General features: G+C 36.1%; 1 pseudogene; it reads left to right on the top strand.

Moving 5' to 3' along the window:
* Positions 1–17756: 17756 nt before the first annotated feature.
* LOC121757534 lies at positions 17757–19223 on the top strand (annotated as a pseudogene).
* The last annotated feature ends 1 nt before the right edge of the window (position 19224 follows it).

Here is a 19224-nt window from a genome sequence, read left to right as displayed (position 1 = left end):
TTGAGTTCGACCCCTATCAAGGCCAAAATTTTAGAATAAAATTTTGAAAAGCATTTGAACCGGGTTCCGGTTCCCGGCCAGACCGGTCCGACCGGCCGATTTCGGCGGTTCATGGCGGTTGAACATGTCACTGGTTTTATAGTGCTAACCGGACCGGACCACCTACCGGTTCGCGATTGAACCGGTTGAACCGGCCGGTCCGGTCCGGTTTTTAAAACATTGGTGCTCACTAATGATATTCTACTAAATATTTTTTTAAGTTCACTGACAAATTTCACCCATGTTGTTTGTTTTATTCATTCATCTAATCAATTTCTAAATTGTACTAATAAACTGTGTGACTCCACTTAGAGTTACTTGTAATCGAGACAATCTTTTGAATTTATTAATATTCGAACAACATGCGACGACAATAATATAACATTACAAATTAACTACATACGTATAAAACTTAACTTCACGGTGTGGAATAATAATTAAGTAATGTCAATAATTTTATGAATGACGAATGATATGTCCAAACATAAAATGATGTCGCTACCTCAATTAGTGTCCATAGACATAGAGTACTTTAAATTTGTTTGGTTACAGAAATTGAGACATTACTTTTTTTCTTTTGCATTTTTAGCAAAAAAGGATGCTTTCTCTCAATGAATGTAGCATTTTATTTGAACATTCGTGAATACGAATCACTACTATATAGAGATACATTGATGGAGATGTATGCATAGCATCAACTGTATGGAGTACTACTTAAATTATTGCATTCTAATCCAATTATTAGAAAAGTCAAGTGAAGTTGTTGAATTATTTGTGGACTAATTGTTCTGCACCGATATATTTAATTAAGTTGAGTTGATCCAATTAATTAAATGTGAGGCCCAACAATTTTGTGTAGGCAGCCCAATGCTTACTCCAGCCTGTTACTTACCTGTCTCACCGATGGCTGCCACGTGTCCCATCTCACTCGGATCACAAGCCACAATCGTTGGATCTGTGGTTGTGTTTGTTTGTGAGATAAGTGAGGAGCCGACTCCTCATCTCTCTCATTCGATTTACTACTCTTTCTCTCTCATTCTGAAGTGTGATTCTCTTTTCCTTCTCTCTACTTTCTCTCACTACTCCCACGGTGGTTACAACTGGTTTTCTCCTCCGATCTTCGGTTTTCCTCCGATGAATCCAAGTTTTAGTGGATTCTATCGGTGAAACTTCGGAGTTAGGTTACTCTCTCGGTTTCCTTAAGAGTTTGGAGCTGGATCTAACCTAGGGTTTGAGATCCTTCTCGATTGGTGTTCGGTGTGTGAGATCTTGTGTAGATCGTGAAAGATCTGTGAGTTTGGTGATGTTTGAGAGCCGTGGTTGTGAACTGGTGGTAGTCGGTGAGACTTGAGTTTCTGGCTTCTGTGTTCGACGGTTTCTCACCTTGGACTTGTGGTTGTAGCGTGTGGGGAGGTTCTTGGCCTGGTCTAGTCGCTGTTGCGACCTAAGCCATACTCTGATTTGCGTTACCTTAGTCTCTTTCTGTTCTGATTTAGATCCTAAGGGATCTTGTGTTGATTACTAACGGCTTTATTTAGTGTGCAGGTTACAATCTGATGGAGCTTGAGGATCAGTCTAAGTTGAGGACTGATTAGTAGCTAGGGCTTCTGATTTGTATAGCTTGTAATAAGTAATCGTTTAATCTTGTATTTCCCTTTGTATCTTGGCTTGTATCTCTGAGATTAGCCATCTCATATCAATATCAATAAAAGAGGTCCCGGTAATTAGTGAATCCCGAATGGTCTGATCCCACTTCTAGAAAATTGGCTTTTTATGGCACTTCAAAATGCCACCAGAATTATGTTAACGTTACACTTTATCTGTAATGGCACTTGAAGCAAGTGTCAGCCCCAGCGCATGTAGTAATAGATCCTGTGTAAGTAAAGATCAATCATTGCTACACTAAAAAAATGTGACGAGGAATCACATCTAATGGAACTAGAAATTGCCACAACATGCTCTATTAGACTACATCAATACTTGGACGAAGATTTAAAGAATACCCCCCCTTAAATATATATTATTACAATTTCATCCTGCATTTTATATAATTTACAATCTAGTCTACAAATTTCTATAATTTATATTTGCATCCTTCAAATATTAATAAATTATATTTTAATCCTTCAAATACTTAAAATTATATTTTACCTTTATATATATATATATATATAAATATAAAATTCTAGTTTCACTTCCAACATATATAAAATTCATATTAAACTATAATTATTCATCCAACAAAATTTCATAAACAACAAATTAAAATAAAATGCCATATTTACATAATAAAAGTTCAAAGTATATAATGACAAAATGTAATGTATTTTTAACATGCATACTAAACAATATTAAAAGTGTTGTTCATCTTCTATGTAAAATACACAAAAGATACTAGCACTAGTAAAATCCTATCTATCCAAAAGTGCATTGCTTGTTTCTTCAGATATGTTAGCCTCTTAAATCTGTTGAAAGAGCAAACGTTCTCTGCGACACCACCTGAAACATTTGATTTTAAAAATATGGAGTTATACATAAACAACAAATATATATACTCCATCTGTCCCATTAAATAGGCAACATTTGCTTTTCGGCACAGGATTTTATGTAGTGTTGTTTTGTGAGTTAATGAAGAGAGAGTAAAGTAAGAGAGAAGAAAAAGTAGAGAGTATTGTTTCCATTTTTAGAAACGTTTCATTTTTAATGGGACAGACCAAAAAGGAAAACGTTTCATTTCTAATGGGACAGAGGGAGTATGTACTAGTACCAGAAGAACTAAAAAAACTTTAAGAAATAAACTATCAAAGAATGAAATATAACCAAACAAGAAGAGAAACACACATATCAGAAAATGGAGGCACAAACATCTGAAGAGAATGTCTTGTATGCATGAAAATGATATGACTCACAAACTTGAAATTTAAATCATTATTTTGTGAAGTTCGACATTTTGCACATTGTACTTGTACATAGTTTGTCCTATCTAAGTAAGAGAATATGTGGACTCATATAATTTATAATTATTGTTGAGATTTTCTTTCTTGATGAGCTAATGGATAGTGCATATTGATCATTTGATCTACTACCTGACGGACCTTGCATGTCTGATCCCAGGGGTTAATGGATGAAATTAATGCATCTTTGGTTAAGAGGAAAGAGGAAACTGAAATGGGTACTGAATTGACACGCATTGATATCATTAACTGCTCACAGTATGAGAAGGTCACGTTTCGAGGTGTTAATCTCTATGGGCTTGAAGATTAGATATATATGATAAGAAACTATATCTACCGGGGAATTTGAAATGATTTACAACCACAAAGCCATATGTATAACATGAGAAGAGAAGTAAAGGTCAAAATAATCCCTAATACAAGTAGCATAATAAAATGCATATACCAAATTAATCATACAAATACTATAATTTATTTAAATTTTCCAAGTACCTGTGGTCCAAGAGAATGTATCAATATTCAATGGTTGTCTGATAAGGCTCGTTTCATGCATTGGTTTTGGATCTAAATTCTGTGTTTTCGGTGCACTAATGCATGTTTCTAAGTTCAGGTGCGTGAAAAATCTACCGAACCCAGGAAGCGCATACGAAATACCAGGAGGCAGAGAAAAGAAGGAAAATGAAGTGAAAATGCTAGCAATTTACCAGACCCAGGAGACGAGAAGGAATGCTGGCAGAATAAAAATGGAGCAAGCAGCAAATAAAAAGATGAAGGGAAAAAAGACAATTATGAAGAAGCAGTGCCCTAGGGATTGCTGCCTATATAAAAGGATGACACCTTTTAGAAAAGAGAGCTCTCGGCCTCCCTTTTAGCATTTTTACACTTAGTTTCCGTAGCTCCACTCTCAACTCACAGTTCACTTCACTTCACACACACTTGGCACTCATGGGGTGACTTCAGGCTACTGCGGTGGTTCTTAGCTAGTTTTCGTGGTGTAACACCGTCCTTGCGAGGGCGAAGATACAATTTGCTTTAAATTTCCGTTGTTTATTCTCGCCGATAATTTCCTTGCCGAAAGCTCGGCGACTGTTTTGTGTTTTGGATATTATTCCCGTGGCTATGACAGTGTCTGCTTTCTGTTTTATTTTGGTTTCTGATGTCTGGTTTGATGTTTACTGATTTTGGATGCTTTTCGCAATTGAATGGTGAATCGGAGTTGATATTGGTGAAATCTGAGTTTGCTTGTTGAGGAGTTGTTTGAATCGCATTGATGTTCATGGATCTGAATGTTGTTGAGTCTAGATTAGTTGGATCCGGAAGGGATTGTGAATCGGAGTTATGGATCTGATACGTGGTGATTCAAATCTGCATGATTATGGCTATTTAACTGTTGCTTTCGATTTACTTGACCTGGTAGTTTAGATCTGCTAGTTTCCTGTTTAATCGTAATGTCTGAATTCCGATCTATGTTTACTCTGTTTCTAATGCTCTGTTTTGTTCATGCTCATGTTTTTTTGCTGAAGAAGATGAAGATCGTTGGTAGTTAGACTCAGATCCGGTGTTTGTTTGCTTTTTGCAGCTTTTCTGTCGCTAGCTAATTTAGGAAAACTGTTCTGATGCTTTTCTTTCTGCTTTTTGTCTCGTCGTTTTGGGAAACTTTCTACTTGACCCAGTAGTTTGATTAAACCTCTGCAGTTAATTTCCAGTTCCGAATCATGAATGTGTTTACGATTCACTGTTCTTAGGTCTAGTACTTGATGTTTTTAATCCTCGTGACCCAGTAGATAGATTAGCTAGTTTCCATTTCCTAAGTCCAGTAGTTTATAATTCTCGACCCACTTGTTGTGTGGCAGCAGCCAAACCCTCCCAAACTCTCCAAATGCATGCTAACTCATCTGTCCTCGTGGGATCGATCCTTTGCTTCTCTATACTAGCCAATAGTGTAGTGGGTTGAGGTATTGGAAGCGGAAAAGTGTGTGTCCAACGACTGAAATATGAAGGTTTCACGATCTCCTAGACCCTATGATCTAGCGAATCCTCTGGACCTTGGGGTTTGTGAATTATACCAAAGTACACATAGTAAACACATTTTCCATGCCATTTCATTGTCAATTAATGGGTTCCACCGGCATACATAAAGGTGGATATGCAATATGGATCAAACTAAAGTGCATTTGTATTTATATGTAAGTAAATAATTTATAAAGTATACCAAAAAACATGGCCAAGCAATCATATGGCCAATTGTCTGGGAAAACTCTTGCAAGTTGTCGTAGGGTCTGATCAATTGCTCCTTAGAGCATGCGCAGCGGTGGCGTCCGTCGCCACCGCCGTCCGCGCCGCTGGTACGGACGCCATCCGCCGCCGCTGCGCTCGCGCCGCTGGCACGGCGCTGCTCGATGTATCGAGCACGTCCGTGCCAGCGGACGCACACGTGGCGCGCTCCCATTCGTCAACGGCATAGCCGTTGTGTTTAAACATTTTCTATTTTTTATTTTTTAAAAATCGGTATTTAATTATAAATAATGCTAAAAAATAAAAAAAATATTTTCCAAATCCCAAAAATATGGCCGTTTTTTTCCCGTTTTTTCTGAATTTTTTTATTTTTTATATTTTTTTCCCAAAATCATCTATAAATACACACATTCATCACTCATTTATCACATCAATTCATCTCTCATTCATCTCTCATTCATAATTCTTATACAAACTATCAACACATGCAACCTTCACTCAAAACATCAAATGGATTTCACTCATCTCATGGCGGAAGCGGAGCGCGAAGAACAAGAATACTACGAACAACATCGTGCCGCTTACGAAGCATATGTCGTGGCGAATACCCCCGCTCATCCTCCTCAACGCACTAGATCAAATCGCCGCTACATCCATCGTGACCGAGAGGGAGCCCACGAAAGGCTCGTTGCCGACTACTTTGCCGACCATCCGCGGTTTCTGGCAGATTACTTCAGGCGTCGTTTTCGCATGTCAAAGCGCTTGTTCATGCGAATTGTCAACACATTGTCCGCACGTGTTGAATACTTTCAAACAGGTGTAGATGCAGCCGGCCGGCAAAGTATCACGGAGTTGCAGAAGTGTACGTGTGCCATCCGACAACTCGCTACTGGGCAAACGGCCGACATCTTCGACGAGTATTTGCATATCGGTGAGTCCACTGGAATCCTTTGTTTAAAGAATTTTTGCGAGGGCGTTCGTTCTGCTTTTGGGGATGAATTCCTTCGGGCACCCACCACCGATGATTGCCAACGGTTGCTTCGTCTTCACGAATCAGTCCATGGCTTTCCCGGAATGCTTGGCAGCATTGACTGCATGCATTGGAGGTGGAAGAATTGCCCAACTGTTTGGAGGGGGCAACACTTAAGCGGTCACAAAGGCGGCGGCCCAACACTTATCCTTGAGGCGGTCGCCGACTATCGCCTATGGATTTGGCATGCATATTTCGGCGTTGCCGGATCCAACAACGACTTGAACGTGCTCTATTCTTCACCACTCTTCAATGATGTGATGAATGGTGTAGCACCGACGATCGACTTCACCATCAACGGAAATACATACCGCATGGGTTACTATCTTTTTGCGCAGCGTCAAGAGTCAGCGCGGAAGGACGTCGAAAGAGCCTTCGGGGTCCTTCAAGCTCGATTCAACATTGTGAAGGCCCCGGCTCGGCTGTGGTACGTGAATAATATCGCTGACATCATGTTCACGTGTATTATATTACACAACATGATTATAGCCGACGAAGGGCCGAGGGCGGCTAGCTTCTACGACGAGGACGAAGCCGGAAGCTCAACAGCGAGGTCTCCCCCACGCCGAGGCGAGCATACGACGGTTGGCCAGAAGATCGAGACAAGACACACAATGCGCGATACTCGAATCCACAATCAACTACAAGAAGACCTAATCAACCACATGTGGGCGAAATTCGGTAACGAGTAGTGGTTTTTTTAATTTTTAGGATTTTAATTATGTAATTTTTAATTTTTAGGATTTTAATTATGTAATTTTTCATTTTTAGGATTTTAATTATGTAATGTTTAATTTTATTTGTCATTTGTAATATTTATTGTGGTTTTTAAATGAATTTTAATATTATGGAAATGTTATTGTTTAATTGAATTTTAAATTAATTGTGCTCGTCCTTGCGGAAGAGTACAGTTGTGGGTGTTGTGCTATTGCCAGAGAGCAGGCATGAATAGTACCGCCCGGGCCAACAACCGTGCCGCTGGCAAGAGCACGGTTGTGGATGCTCTTAGGTTCAACCACAACTTTAACATTTATTTCACACCAATTCAATCCCAACATTTGTCCGCCAGCTTTTGTACTTGGATCTATGCTATAAATACATCTTTTAGCAACGATTTTTTTGTGAAAACGCTTCTTAGACACACTTATGTACCAACCGCCAAAACATAAAAATTGATTAATCACCATTTTTAATATGTGAATATATTTTCAAATAGTATTAAAATAAAAGCAAAGCTACCTGATCAATATGAGCTGTTGTAGCATTTGCCGAGGAAGGCTCAGAGCCTATCACATTTGGCCTAGTGCCTGCTTGTGAACCACTAGCTCTTTCTTGTGTTGCAAGCCTTGCCTCTAGCCATTCAATCTTTTCTCGATACTCCACTAGCAAACGGTTTGATGTGCTTTTAGAAGTTTTGTTCCATAAATTTGAAGGACACACTCTCTTACCCATCATCCTTATATGGTCGGGTTTATCCTTCCCCATGATTTGGGCAAAGATATCATCTGCAGCAATTGCATCGTCCGAACCTTCAAGAGATTGATCACTACAATCTTCCATTGCAGACTGTTTACACAATTTTAAAAAGTTAATGCATAAATTTTAAAAAGCTAATTCACGAATTATATTGCATAATACATTTCATATAATGGACAAATATACCATCACATACAAGTTTGCTAGAGACCGCACCACTTGTGCTTCCATTTGAAGAAACAAAACAAGTTTTGAAAAGTTGAACATGAGATGGGCATTGTCCAAGTTCTTTGGTCTAGGAATATGTACATTGTCAAACTACAAATATATTGTAAAAAGAATGAGTAAAATATAGGAAAAAGAAAGAAAGAAAACATTATCATTTTGGCTTTAACTTGGGCAAACGACTTCTTTCCTGTTCTTTGATTCATTAACTTTTTCTCTCGCGCTTTTTTGTTTCTTTTGCTTGCATTCTAATAGCAAAGGAAAAAGGGGAAGTGAATGCATAGTTCAAATGAAATGAGTATTAGAATTGTAGATTAAACCTTGGCATGTTCTGTTCTCTAATAGTTGTTGCATCATAATATGATAGTCGTGACTTTTCAATCCTAGCAATTTGGGTGGTTTTAATCGAACACACTGATAAGGCTAATTTCATGCATCGGTATAGGGGTTTTATTTCGTGAAATTACTGGGTCTAACGCATGTTTTAAGCCAGGTGTGTGAAGGTTTTCGCTAGATCCAGGAAAAGAAGAGGACGCTTGCATAGTCCTAGGAAACTGGCGAAAGAGCGGACATTATGAAAGAAATTGCTTGACGGAGGAAGCCTCGGAGTTGAAGGGTAGAATAGGGATTTCTACGAAGACTCTAGAAGGCTATGTCCGCATCTATAAAAGGAAGAAGCATGCAAGCTGGAGGGACCTTCTCGGTGGAGGCCTCACGAACAGCCTGTTGCTCAGTTCACTTTTCACATACTTGGTTCTAATTCGCGGAGGATCTCAGGTTTGCGCTGGGGTTCACATTTAGCTTTCCGATAGTGTTTGTGGGTTGTAACACCGTCCTTCTTTGGGGCGAAGAAACAATTTATTTCTATTTTTCTTTTCGTTTCTGCTGAATTCGCCGAGCTTCGCTGTTCGAAGCTCAGTCCTCTTTTGTTTCTGGATATTTCTCTACTTTTATGCAAGTTTCGTTTTCGCTTACGTAGATCGTGATGATTTTTGTTGATTGATTGTGTTTACTTGAATTCTGGAGTTGGATTGTTGGAGTTGGTTGTTTTCGTGGTTATTTTCTGGATTATTGCAGGTTAATGGTGAGATCTGGAAGAATGGAGTTTGTTTGTGGATGAATCGGGGTTTTGATTTGCTGATGTTGTGGAGTTGTTTGTGATTGTTGGAATTTGGAGTTGATCGGAGCAGATCTGTGAGAATCGGAGTATGAAGTTGATTTTGTTGGTTGTTGAGTTCGGATGGCTTGGATCCGGAGTGGATTAAGCGTCTGAAGTGATTATGAGCAGGAGTATTTTAATTTTATGCCTAGCTTACGTGTTTTCATTTCATTTCACCTAGTTTATGTAGATCTGATGTATTTCCAATTCATAGCAAGCTTCCGGCGTCCAAATCTTTATATTCTGTTTGAATCTAGGAGTGTGCTCTGTTTTCTTCATCTGCGAGTTTAGTTTAGTTGCGAAGGTGCATGTTGTAGTTAGTTGGAGCATGGGTTGGTTATCTGCAGCTTTTTACCGTACTTGCTATTTCTGGAAATATGGTCCCCACTGTTAGTTGCTTACTGTTTAGCTAGATTAGGTAGTCGTTTACTTAGTCTAGGGAGTAATTGTGTCTTTCGGTATTGATGTCTGATTCTAGTAAGTTTTCTGTGTCCTAGGTCTAGCGTTTACATTTCGTGCCTAGATCTAGTGGTAGTTTAAATCTCAACCCCTTTGTGTGGCAGCATCCGTTTGTTTCCATAGTCTCTTAGCACTACTTTGCGAATCCATCTCTGTGGGATCGACCCCACTTCCCTATACTAATTCATAGTATTCGGGTTGAGGGATTTATTTTTGAAGGGGAGTCGAGTGTGTCCAACGACAAAAACACTGTAGTTCTCTAGAGTTCCTGGACCCAGTGATCCAGTGGATTTAAAGAGCGTTGTGTCTGGACCGAGCTTTGCATTAATTCTCATATGTGCACACTCGCTTACTCCTGAGTCTAGTCATTCGACATTAGAGTCGAGCGAGGACTCGCACTTCACACACCTTGAGATGTTTGAGGCGTAACCATCGAGAACTTTAAGATTTTTCAAAACCTGACAAAATATTGTTCTCTCCTTCTTGCTCATTGTAAAAGTTGCAGCGGGTAAATAAACTTTTCCCTGCTCCTTAGTAATTGGATGAAGTTCAGGTCTGATTCCCATCTGCTCCAAGTCTTGGCGTGATTTATAATTGTCTTTTGATTTACCATCCAAATCTAACAATGTGCCACAGATACTCTCACAAACATTTTTTTCAGTATGCATGACATCAAGATTATGACGAACCATATTATCTTTCCAGTATGGCAACTAAAAAAATATACTCTTTTTTTCCAACTGAAAAGCTTTGGATTATCTTTAACTAGCTTACCATATTTCATAGTAATGTCTTTCAGTTCATCCATCACCATATCGCCAGATAGTTTTGCGGTGCCTCTCCATACTCAACTGTGCCATCGAAGAGTCGTCTATTCTTCCGAAACCCGTGTTCTTTAGGTAGGATTCTTCGATGCCCCATGTAACAATACTTTCCACCACGTTTCAGTCTAATAGAATGTGTTTCTTTGTTACATACCGGACATGCATATTTACCTTGGGTACTCCATCTGGATAAATATGCATATCCTGGAAAATCACTTATTGTCCATAACAATGAAGAGTGTAGCTGAAAATTTTGCTTTTTGGATGGGTCATACGTTTCAACTCCTACTTCCCACAAATCCTTTAGATCAACAATAAGTGGTTGCAAATAAATATCAATATTTTGTCCAGGAGCTGATGGACCGGGTATCAATAGAGATAACATAAAAGAAGACTCTTTCATGCACATCCATGGAGGAAGGTTATATGGAAACAATATGACAGGCCACATGCTGTGTGACATACTCATATTTTTGAAGGGATTAATTCCATCTGACGTCAATCCCAATCGAACATTGCCAGACTCCTTGGAAAAATCAGGATGCAAACTATCAAATGTGCTCCATGCTGGGGAATTGGCAGGATGTCTCATATACCCATCCTTCGTACGACTTTCAGCATGCCATCTCATATGGGATGTCGTTTTTGAAGACATGAACAACCTTTGCAACCTTGGTTTGAGTGGAAAATACCACAACACCTTTTGGGCAACCTTTCTTTTCTCACCTGTGGGATCTTTATCAGTAATACACCATCTAGTCTTATGGCATGTGTCACATGAAGTTTGTTTTCACCACCCCCAATATAGAGTGCAATCATTTGGACAAGCATCGATTTTCTCATAACCAAGTCCTAGCTTTTTCATCAATTTATCAGCTTCATAATAAGACTTCGATAGACCAAACATGGCATCATGAAAAGCATCTCTTAGTAAGTCCAATAGCATATCAAATACCTTATTATTCAATCTCCCAAGACACATTAAATGAAACCAACGGATTATGAATGATAGTTTTGAGAATTTAGCACATCCTTCATATAACGGCTGTTGTGAATCATCAATCAATCTATAGAAATCTCTTGCTTGCCCATTAGCAATTTCAGAATCCATTTGGGAATTAGTAACGTCCGTATATCCATCTTCATTTGAAACTCCAAAGACGTCATGAACTAAACCCTGCATATCATCATCGCCTAAAGCCTCTACATTATTATGTTGGTTTTCATGCCTAGAAGCAAGAATACTAGGAAGTTCTCCATGAGCTATCCAATCCGTGTATCCAGGAATAAATCCATCGAATGTCAAATGTTCATACGCCTCGTCTCTACTCACAAATATTACCATTTGGCAGCGTTTGCATGGACACATTATCTTATCATTTACGCTTGCATTGCGAAAAGCAAAATCTAAGAAGTACTGAAGTCCATTTTGGTACTCATCCGTTACTCTTGACTTTGTCATCCAACTTTTATCCATATTAATAAATTCCTACCAAACCTATATAGATCATAAATTAATGTAGACAACTTAGTCAATAAGAGAATGAATAGTCATATAAAATGCCAAACAACACGAGATAAACATATTAATTTTATAATTTTAATTGTGCTAAATTCACAAACAAGTCATATGCAATAGAATAAAAAATGTTAGTAGTTATCTGTATTGAGTTTCCTGATCGATATCAAACTAAATAAAAATGTCAAACTAAAACCAAGCTTTATTGCACCTTGATTAACCATTCAACCACATTATCTTTATTTGATTATACAATAGTTAATTGTGACTGATAAACTCTTATGCAATAAAAGTGGTAGAAACAAAAATTAATTATTATGGAAATTCGTACAAAATGAAAGCTATAAAACTAAAAATTAATTAAGAAGGAGAGATGATGATGAGTTGACCTAAGAGAGAAGACAAAGCACGACAGTGGTGTGGTGGCACGATAACCCTTCGGCTGAGATAGAGAACACAAGAAGAGAGAGATTGAATTCTTTCGACTCAAATAGAATTGGCAGATGTGGAGAACGATAGAGCAATAGGGGAGAGAAAAACGAGAACGGTGGGGGTGATGAAGAGAGCTGATTATGTTTTGGCTTAAATGTTACTTAACTAGCTAACATTGAGAGTATGTAATATTTTGCATCTAGACCCACCGGCCAACATAATATTATTGATCATTGAAGTGTATCCTAAGATATTTTTTTATAAAAACTAAATCCTCATATTCTGAGTACAACCACAAGCATAGAATAAAAGAGCATTTTTCACTTATCCAACAATGAAACTTAGATATTACAATTTGAAAAAATATGGTGAGCACAAACATACTCAATAAGCACAAACTGGAACAACAGGGTGAGCAAGCAAAACCTTAGAGCTCAATCTTATTGTTCATATCAAGAATTATTAAATCCTTCAAACTATTTCAGCAGGACAATAGGCATTGACAATGCAAAATAGAAAATCATATAAGCAAAAGTCAGAGTCAATAATTACCAATCGCTGTGAAATTTGGGAGCCCAAAATCGAACTTGCTGTTAAAACAGTAATATGAATGCTCTTCAGTTCAATCCAAAATATCCACTGCAATCATTCACCATAGAAACTCATGTGATTTGATGTAAATCATAGGCAAATTAAAAATTGAAATGAAAGGAAAACAATAAACTACCTTCAAATTATTTGATGATAAGAAGAAGCTAGCGTCGCTTCTGCACCTGAAAATCTTGAATAATTTAGTTTCTGTGTGTAGCTGGAAATATTAGGGTATTTAGTTATTTTATTCATTAGTTTGTTAAAAAAATTAGATAAACACGTGTAGTTTAAATATTATATAAACACTAATAAAGTTTGACTAGGGATAAATATACTTCCGTATATATACATTTAATATGATGCACACTCATATTATTTATTTATACATATCTTATTATCTTAAAGATATTTAAAATTATACTTAGTATATAGTATTAAAGGTATTTAAAATCATATATAGTTTATTTATGCATATCTTATTATCTTAAAGATATTTAAAATCATATATAGTATGTATATTAAAATAATGTTGTTAATATTGATTTAAAATATTAAATAAATTATTAATTTAGTCACATAATTTTGGCCATATATAACATTCGTTTATATGTATTTTGGAAATAATGGTTAAGTGAGGAATTGAAAGGGCAAGTAAACAAACATTATTATGGCATTTATTTGAAAACGTAGCATTAGTATTTGATAACAGTGCAGCAACACACCAGTGTAATGATAAGTGATTTATATTGGCTCTTTAAGAAAGTGCCACGAATTTAATGTAGTGAAAGGCCATATTTTTAGTAGTGTCCCTACCGAAGTATTGATATATCGAATTGTAATTTGCGGACCAATGGTTAATATTAGTGAGACCAGTCTTGCTAGAATGGGAGGGAGACCTACAAAGTTTTTTAAACGAGTGACACATAGATTTAACTATATCAATTAATGGAATGTGTCACATGAAATATTGAAATGAAAGGAACGTGCACAATATGGATTAAACTCATAAGCTAGGCCAACAAAAATGATAGGATTCTATTACAATTATCACTAAAAAATTAATAAAGATATTTTTAATACAATTAAGAATGCTTATTTGTGTTTCTAAATACCATCCATGCTTGAAAAACATCTTCATTTTTTGTCCTAACTAACTATAATTGAGGAATACAAATGCAAGCGTTCAAAAAACAATGTTTAAAAGAATTTATCCTCAACTTGGAGATACTTTGTTTCGTGTCCTAAGTTGTGATTATTTTTAAAATTTTTAAAAGTAATTGCTTCTCTATTTTTATGTCCTTAAAAGATAGATTTTTTTCGAGTGATTTAGTTGAGAACTATCTTAAAATAAGAACTTGAGAACTTATCTGTTCTAAACCTAAAACATACTCCCTCTGTTACACAGTAATAGAGACATTTCATTTTCTCCATTTGTTTTGAAAAAATGATATTAAATAGTTAAAGTGGAGAGAGAGAATAATGTAGAGAAAAGTCTTATCTACAATATTCTCTCTTACTTTACTTTTTCTCCACTTTAACTATTTATAATTATTTTTTCAAAATGAGTGCGCAAAATGAAATGCCTCAATTACTGTGGAACGGAGGGAGTACAATATATTAGTTGGTGACACAAACCATGTGAGTTGCCAACTGATATCAATTGTCGGGACCCAGGTGGGATCGACCGACCCCACAGGCAGTCCACCGAGCACTGCCGGAAAGCTTCATTTTCGACATTCGACCCAGCACGCAGCACAGCTCCACTCCGACCCCACCTGAAACCTTCTACCTTTTTTCAAAAAATAAGAGGAGAGAGGAGAGGTATAGGGAAGGGGTTGCAAAATGAGAAAACTGATGTTGGAAAGATGAAGGAGACGATCATATATCTTCTTCTGCTTTTAAATAATTGAAATACTTTGGGCCTATTTTATGCAAATAAGTTGGGCCACCAAAAATGTTAGTGGGCAATAAATTATTTTTGAATTTTTGTTTCGTCATATACAGTTCATTATATTTACATTTTGTTTACTAATTTTTTATAACTATTAGTAAAATTTTTGGTGCTAAGAAATTTAAATTGCTGCCGTACAAATGGATATTCTTAAAATTTAACTATCCCTCACATAATATGACAATTTAAAATATAATTATTTTTAAATAATTATTTAAAGAGTGAACTACAAAAACAATCCCTTAGGTATGAGTTTATCTCGCCAAATCCAATAGTCTCTGGACTTTAAGGGTTTATTTCATAATTGGTCCTTTTGCACTATTTTCACCCGAAAAAACCCGCAGAAGGGAGATGGACATTTTTATCCATTCACAATTTCAACATTTTAAATATAGAGTGAACTACTAAAATGGTTCCTGGACTATGGATTTATCTTGCCCATAGTCCCTGGACTTTAAAAATATCGTCAGACATCCCTAGACTAAGAGTTTATCTCAAATTTGGTCCTTTTGCCATTTTTTGATACGAAAATACCCTTTTGAGCATTTGGGTAATTTGGTCTTTTTACACTTTTCACATTTTAAATCTGATATTATTTCAGTGATGTACTAAATCTGATATTGTTTCAAAATTATCATTCTTCTTCCCTTTTGTCATCCTTCACTTTGTTTCTTTATTTCAATATTAAATTTAATTTTATAAAATTAAAATTAAAATTTAGATTTTTAAATATCAATAAATTTTTTAATTAAAACTATTAATTCATGGACTCTATAAATATTTATTAAAACTATTAATTTTTATTATTTAATAATATTTAGTTGAATTGAAGAAGTACAGAAAAATAATATTACTCATGATGGAAAAATAAGAGTTATTCTATTTAGCCTTTGTTCGGTTGTTATAATTACTTGTTATTAAATATTATGAAATGACTAAAAATTTGATAATACTAAAAATTTTATATATGAGTATTTTTGTTGAAATTTTCTAGTTAGTTTTGATTTTTTCAAATAAATAAACGAAAAGTATCTTATTCTTACATTAGATGCATATTTATTTCAGAATAAATCGTGTTACGTGATCTATTTATGATTAAAACTAAGTTGGCGTCGGCATACCTTATTGATTAAATATTAGACACTATCAAATATTGATTAAAACTAGTAATTTTTGTTATTTAATAATTTTAATAATTAATAAAAATTTATTAATATTTAAAAATCAAAATTTAAAATTTAATTTTATAAAATTAAATCTAATATTGAAATAAAGAAACTAAGTAAAGGATGACAAAAGGGAAAAAGAATGATAATTTTGAAATATTATCAGATTTAGTACATCACTGAAACAATATCAGATTTAAAATGTTAAAAGGGTAAAAAGACCAAATTGCCAAAATGTTCAAAATGGTATTTTCGTATCAAAAATGGCAAAAGGACCAAATTTGAGATAAACCCTTAGTCCATGGATGTCTGACGATATTTTTAAAGTCTAGGGACTATGGGCGAGATAAACCCATAGTCCAGGGACCATTTTTGTAGTTCGCTCTTAAATATAATATTATTTCAAACTACTTACACTACATGCGATATTATTTGTTAGTATAGAATATGATATTATTTCAAAAACTAACTTGAATAGGGAAGCAGATTTGAAATAGAGAAGTTTCCGCTTAAATATCATTTTAGGTATCTAAACTATAGGAAAATATCACACCCAATACTAGAGATGCCCACGGTTCCGGACCGGCGGTTACGGTTCGGAACTGCCGGTTTCTGATTTGGAAATTGTTGAACCGGAACCGAACTGCGAGGGTGTTTCGCGGCTACAGTTCCGGTTGCAAAACCGTCGGTTTCCGTCAGTTTTTGGCGGTTTCAGCACGTTTCACGGTTTTCTGACGATTTTTCGCGGTTCCGGTCTTGAACCGCCCGAAACCTGTGGTTCCAGCACAGTTTCGGTTCTGAAATTTTGGAACCTGAACCGAACCACGGTTTCGGTTCGATTTAAATCTCACGGTTCCGATTCGGAACCCGAACCGCCGGTTACGATTCCACTGTTAACCGCCCGAACCGAAAACCTTGGGCATCTCTACCCAGTACTAAAATACCTAGTACTAGGGAGTGAATTAATGACAGCTCTACGGTAATTTTACAAAAGTAAAAAAATACCTTCCTTTGAGTGGTTGAAAATTTGTCCAAATAGTAAAAAATACCGATTTGATTTAGTGTACCACCTTCCTGGCACCAGAAAAAAAAAATATGGTACTTTCTAAAACGATTTAAAGATCAATCAAAGGTTTATGTTTTATGAAATTATTTAGGTTACTCGGGCCTTTTAAGTAAAAACCCCGAGCTCATTCAGTGATGTCCCATTTTGCTATTTCAATATGTTCGCGATTTAAAGTTCCATTTGTTTTTTTTTCATTTTAGATAGGTGGATCCCACCATTCAACTTAAATCATTACAGTTATATTTTATTATAAAATCAATATATAAAAGTGAGGTTTACATTCCACTTACTCATTCTCCATTACTATATATCCAGAAATTAAAAGTGCAAATAAAATTTAATAAGGATCAAAAAGGCTAAAACCCAATCATCCAAAAACCTAAATCAGTTGCCAACATTTATCGAAATCTCCTGAAGTCAATTTCTTTTAGCTTCATTATTGAGCTCGAAGTATAACTGAAATATTCCCTCACATAAAATATTGGCAAAAATACTTTTTCATTTATCTAACTAAGTAGCCAAAAAGTTACTCAACCTTTCCTTAGACCATATTGTAGAGCACATTACTACATCCTTATAAACACAACCACATACATACACACACTGATATATCACATGCAATATTCAACCATGGAAAATAGGAAACTTTTTCATATACTATTGATCTCATTCTCACTCACACTTGCAACTCCATTTGCATATGGTTGGGGCTTTGAAGGCCATACAGCCATATGCCGAATCGCGCAGGTTCGTCCTCACATTTCGCCTCTCAATTCTTAGAATCACACATTGTAACAATAACATATGAAACAGGCGAGGCTTACCAAACCAGCATTAGCAGCACTTCAAAAACTGCTACCAATAAACGGCGATTTTGGGGCGTTGTGCCCGTGGGCCGACACAGTGAAGTTTCGCTACCGGTGGTCGTCGTCACTACACTTCATCAACACCCCTGAACGCCTCTGCTCCTACTCATATGCCAGTTACTACTACCTTTTTGTTTTTTTTTGAGGTTGCCTGATTTAAAATAAAGATAATAAAATAAAATGAAATTGCAGGGGATTGCAAAGATAGAGGTGGAGTGAATGGCAATTGTTTGGAAGGAGCAATCAACAATTATACTACACAACTAAACCTTAAGAAAACGCCCCAATGTAAATGATGCATTCTAATATTATAAAGTAATTCTTTTTAATTATATGTTCCATATCTAATTGTTGTAAACATAATTAAATTAGATAATCTAACAGAGGCGTTGCTCTTCCTGTCACATTTTATAGGAGACATTCATCAGGTAAAGGAATTACATTAACATATCAAATTCTGAATTTTTTTTGGTATAAAAATGATGAAATATTTGCAGCAGCCGTTACACACGGGATTTACCTCGGACAAAGGAGGTAACAGCATCAACGTGCGATGGTTCAACAGAGCCTCAGAGCTACATCATGTGAGCTAACTTTGATTTTAATTTCATGGTCTAAATCTCAGCTTTTTTGTTGGTTATTTGCACTAACAGGTATGGGATACTGATATAATAACAAGTGCACAGGGAAAAGGAGCATATGCTACAACTCTAGATGGGTTCATCAACCAAATTCAACAGAAAATAAATGTAAATCCACATTTACATAAGTCACATGTATATTTTATTGCTCTACATTAATGATTTTTATAATTTCTGGGATCTTAAATAGGGGCTGTGGGCAAAGCAAGTGAAAAGATAGGAGGCTTGCAAGACAGTAACATGTCCAAATGTGTAGGTTTAGAAAAAGACTAAGAAGTTGAAGATTGAAAAAAAAAATCAGAATCAAGAAGTCTAATAATGTGTGGATTTCAGGTATGCAACAGAGAGCATCAAAGCAGCTTGTGAGTGGGCTTATAAGGGAGTGCAAATTGGTTCAGTACTTGGAGGTTTACTCATTAATTTTAGCAAAATACTAAGTTGTATTATATTGTAGTAATTGTTTTTTTGATTGATTTTTTCACGATATTGCAGATGAATACTTCAAGACGCGATTGCCTATTGTAGAAATGCGAATAGCTCAAGCTGGGATTCGACTAGCAGCAACTCTAAATCGCATACTTGCAGGCTAAC

This window comes from Salvia splendens, chromosome 12 (genome assembly GCF_004379255.2).
Source record: "Salvia splendens isolate huo1 chromosome 12, SspV2, whole genome shotgun sequence".
NCBI classification, from domain to species: domain Eukaryota; kingdom Viridiplantae; phylum Streptophyta; class Magnoliopsida; order Lamiales; family Lamiaceae; genus Salvia; species Salvia splendens.
This window is presented reverse-complemented; position numbering and strand designations above follow the sequence as displayed.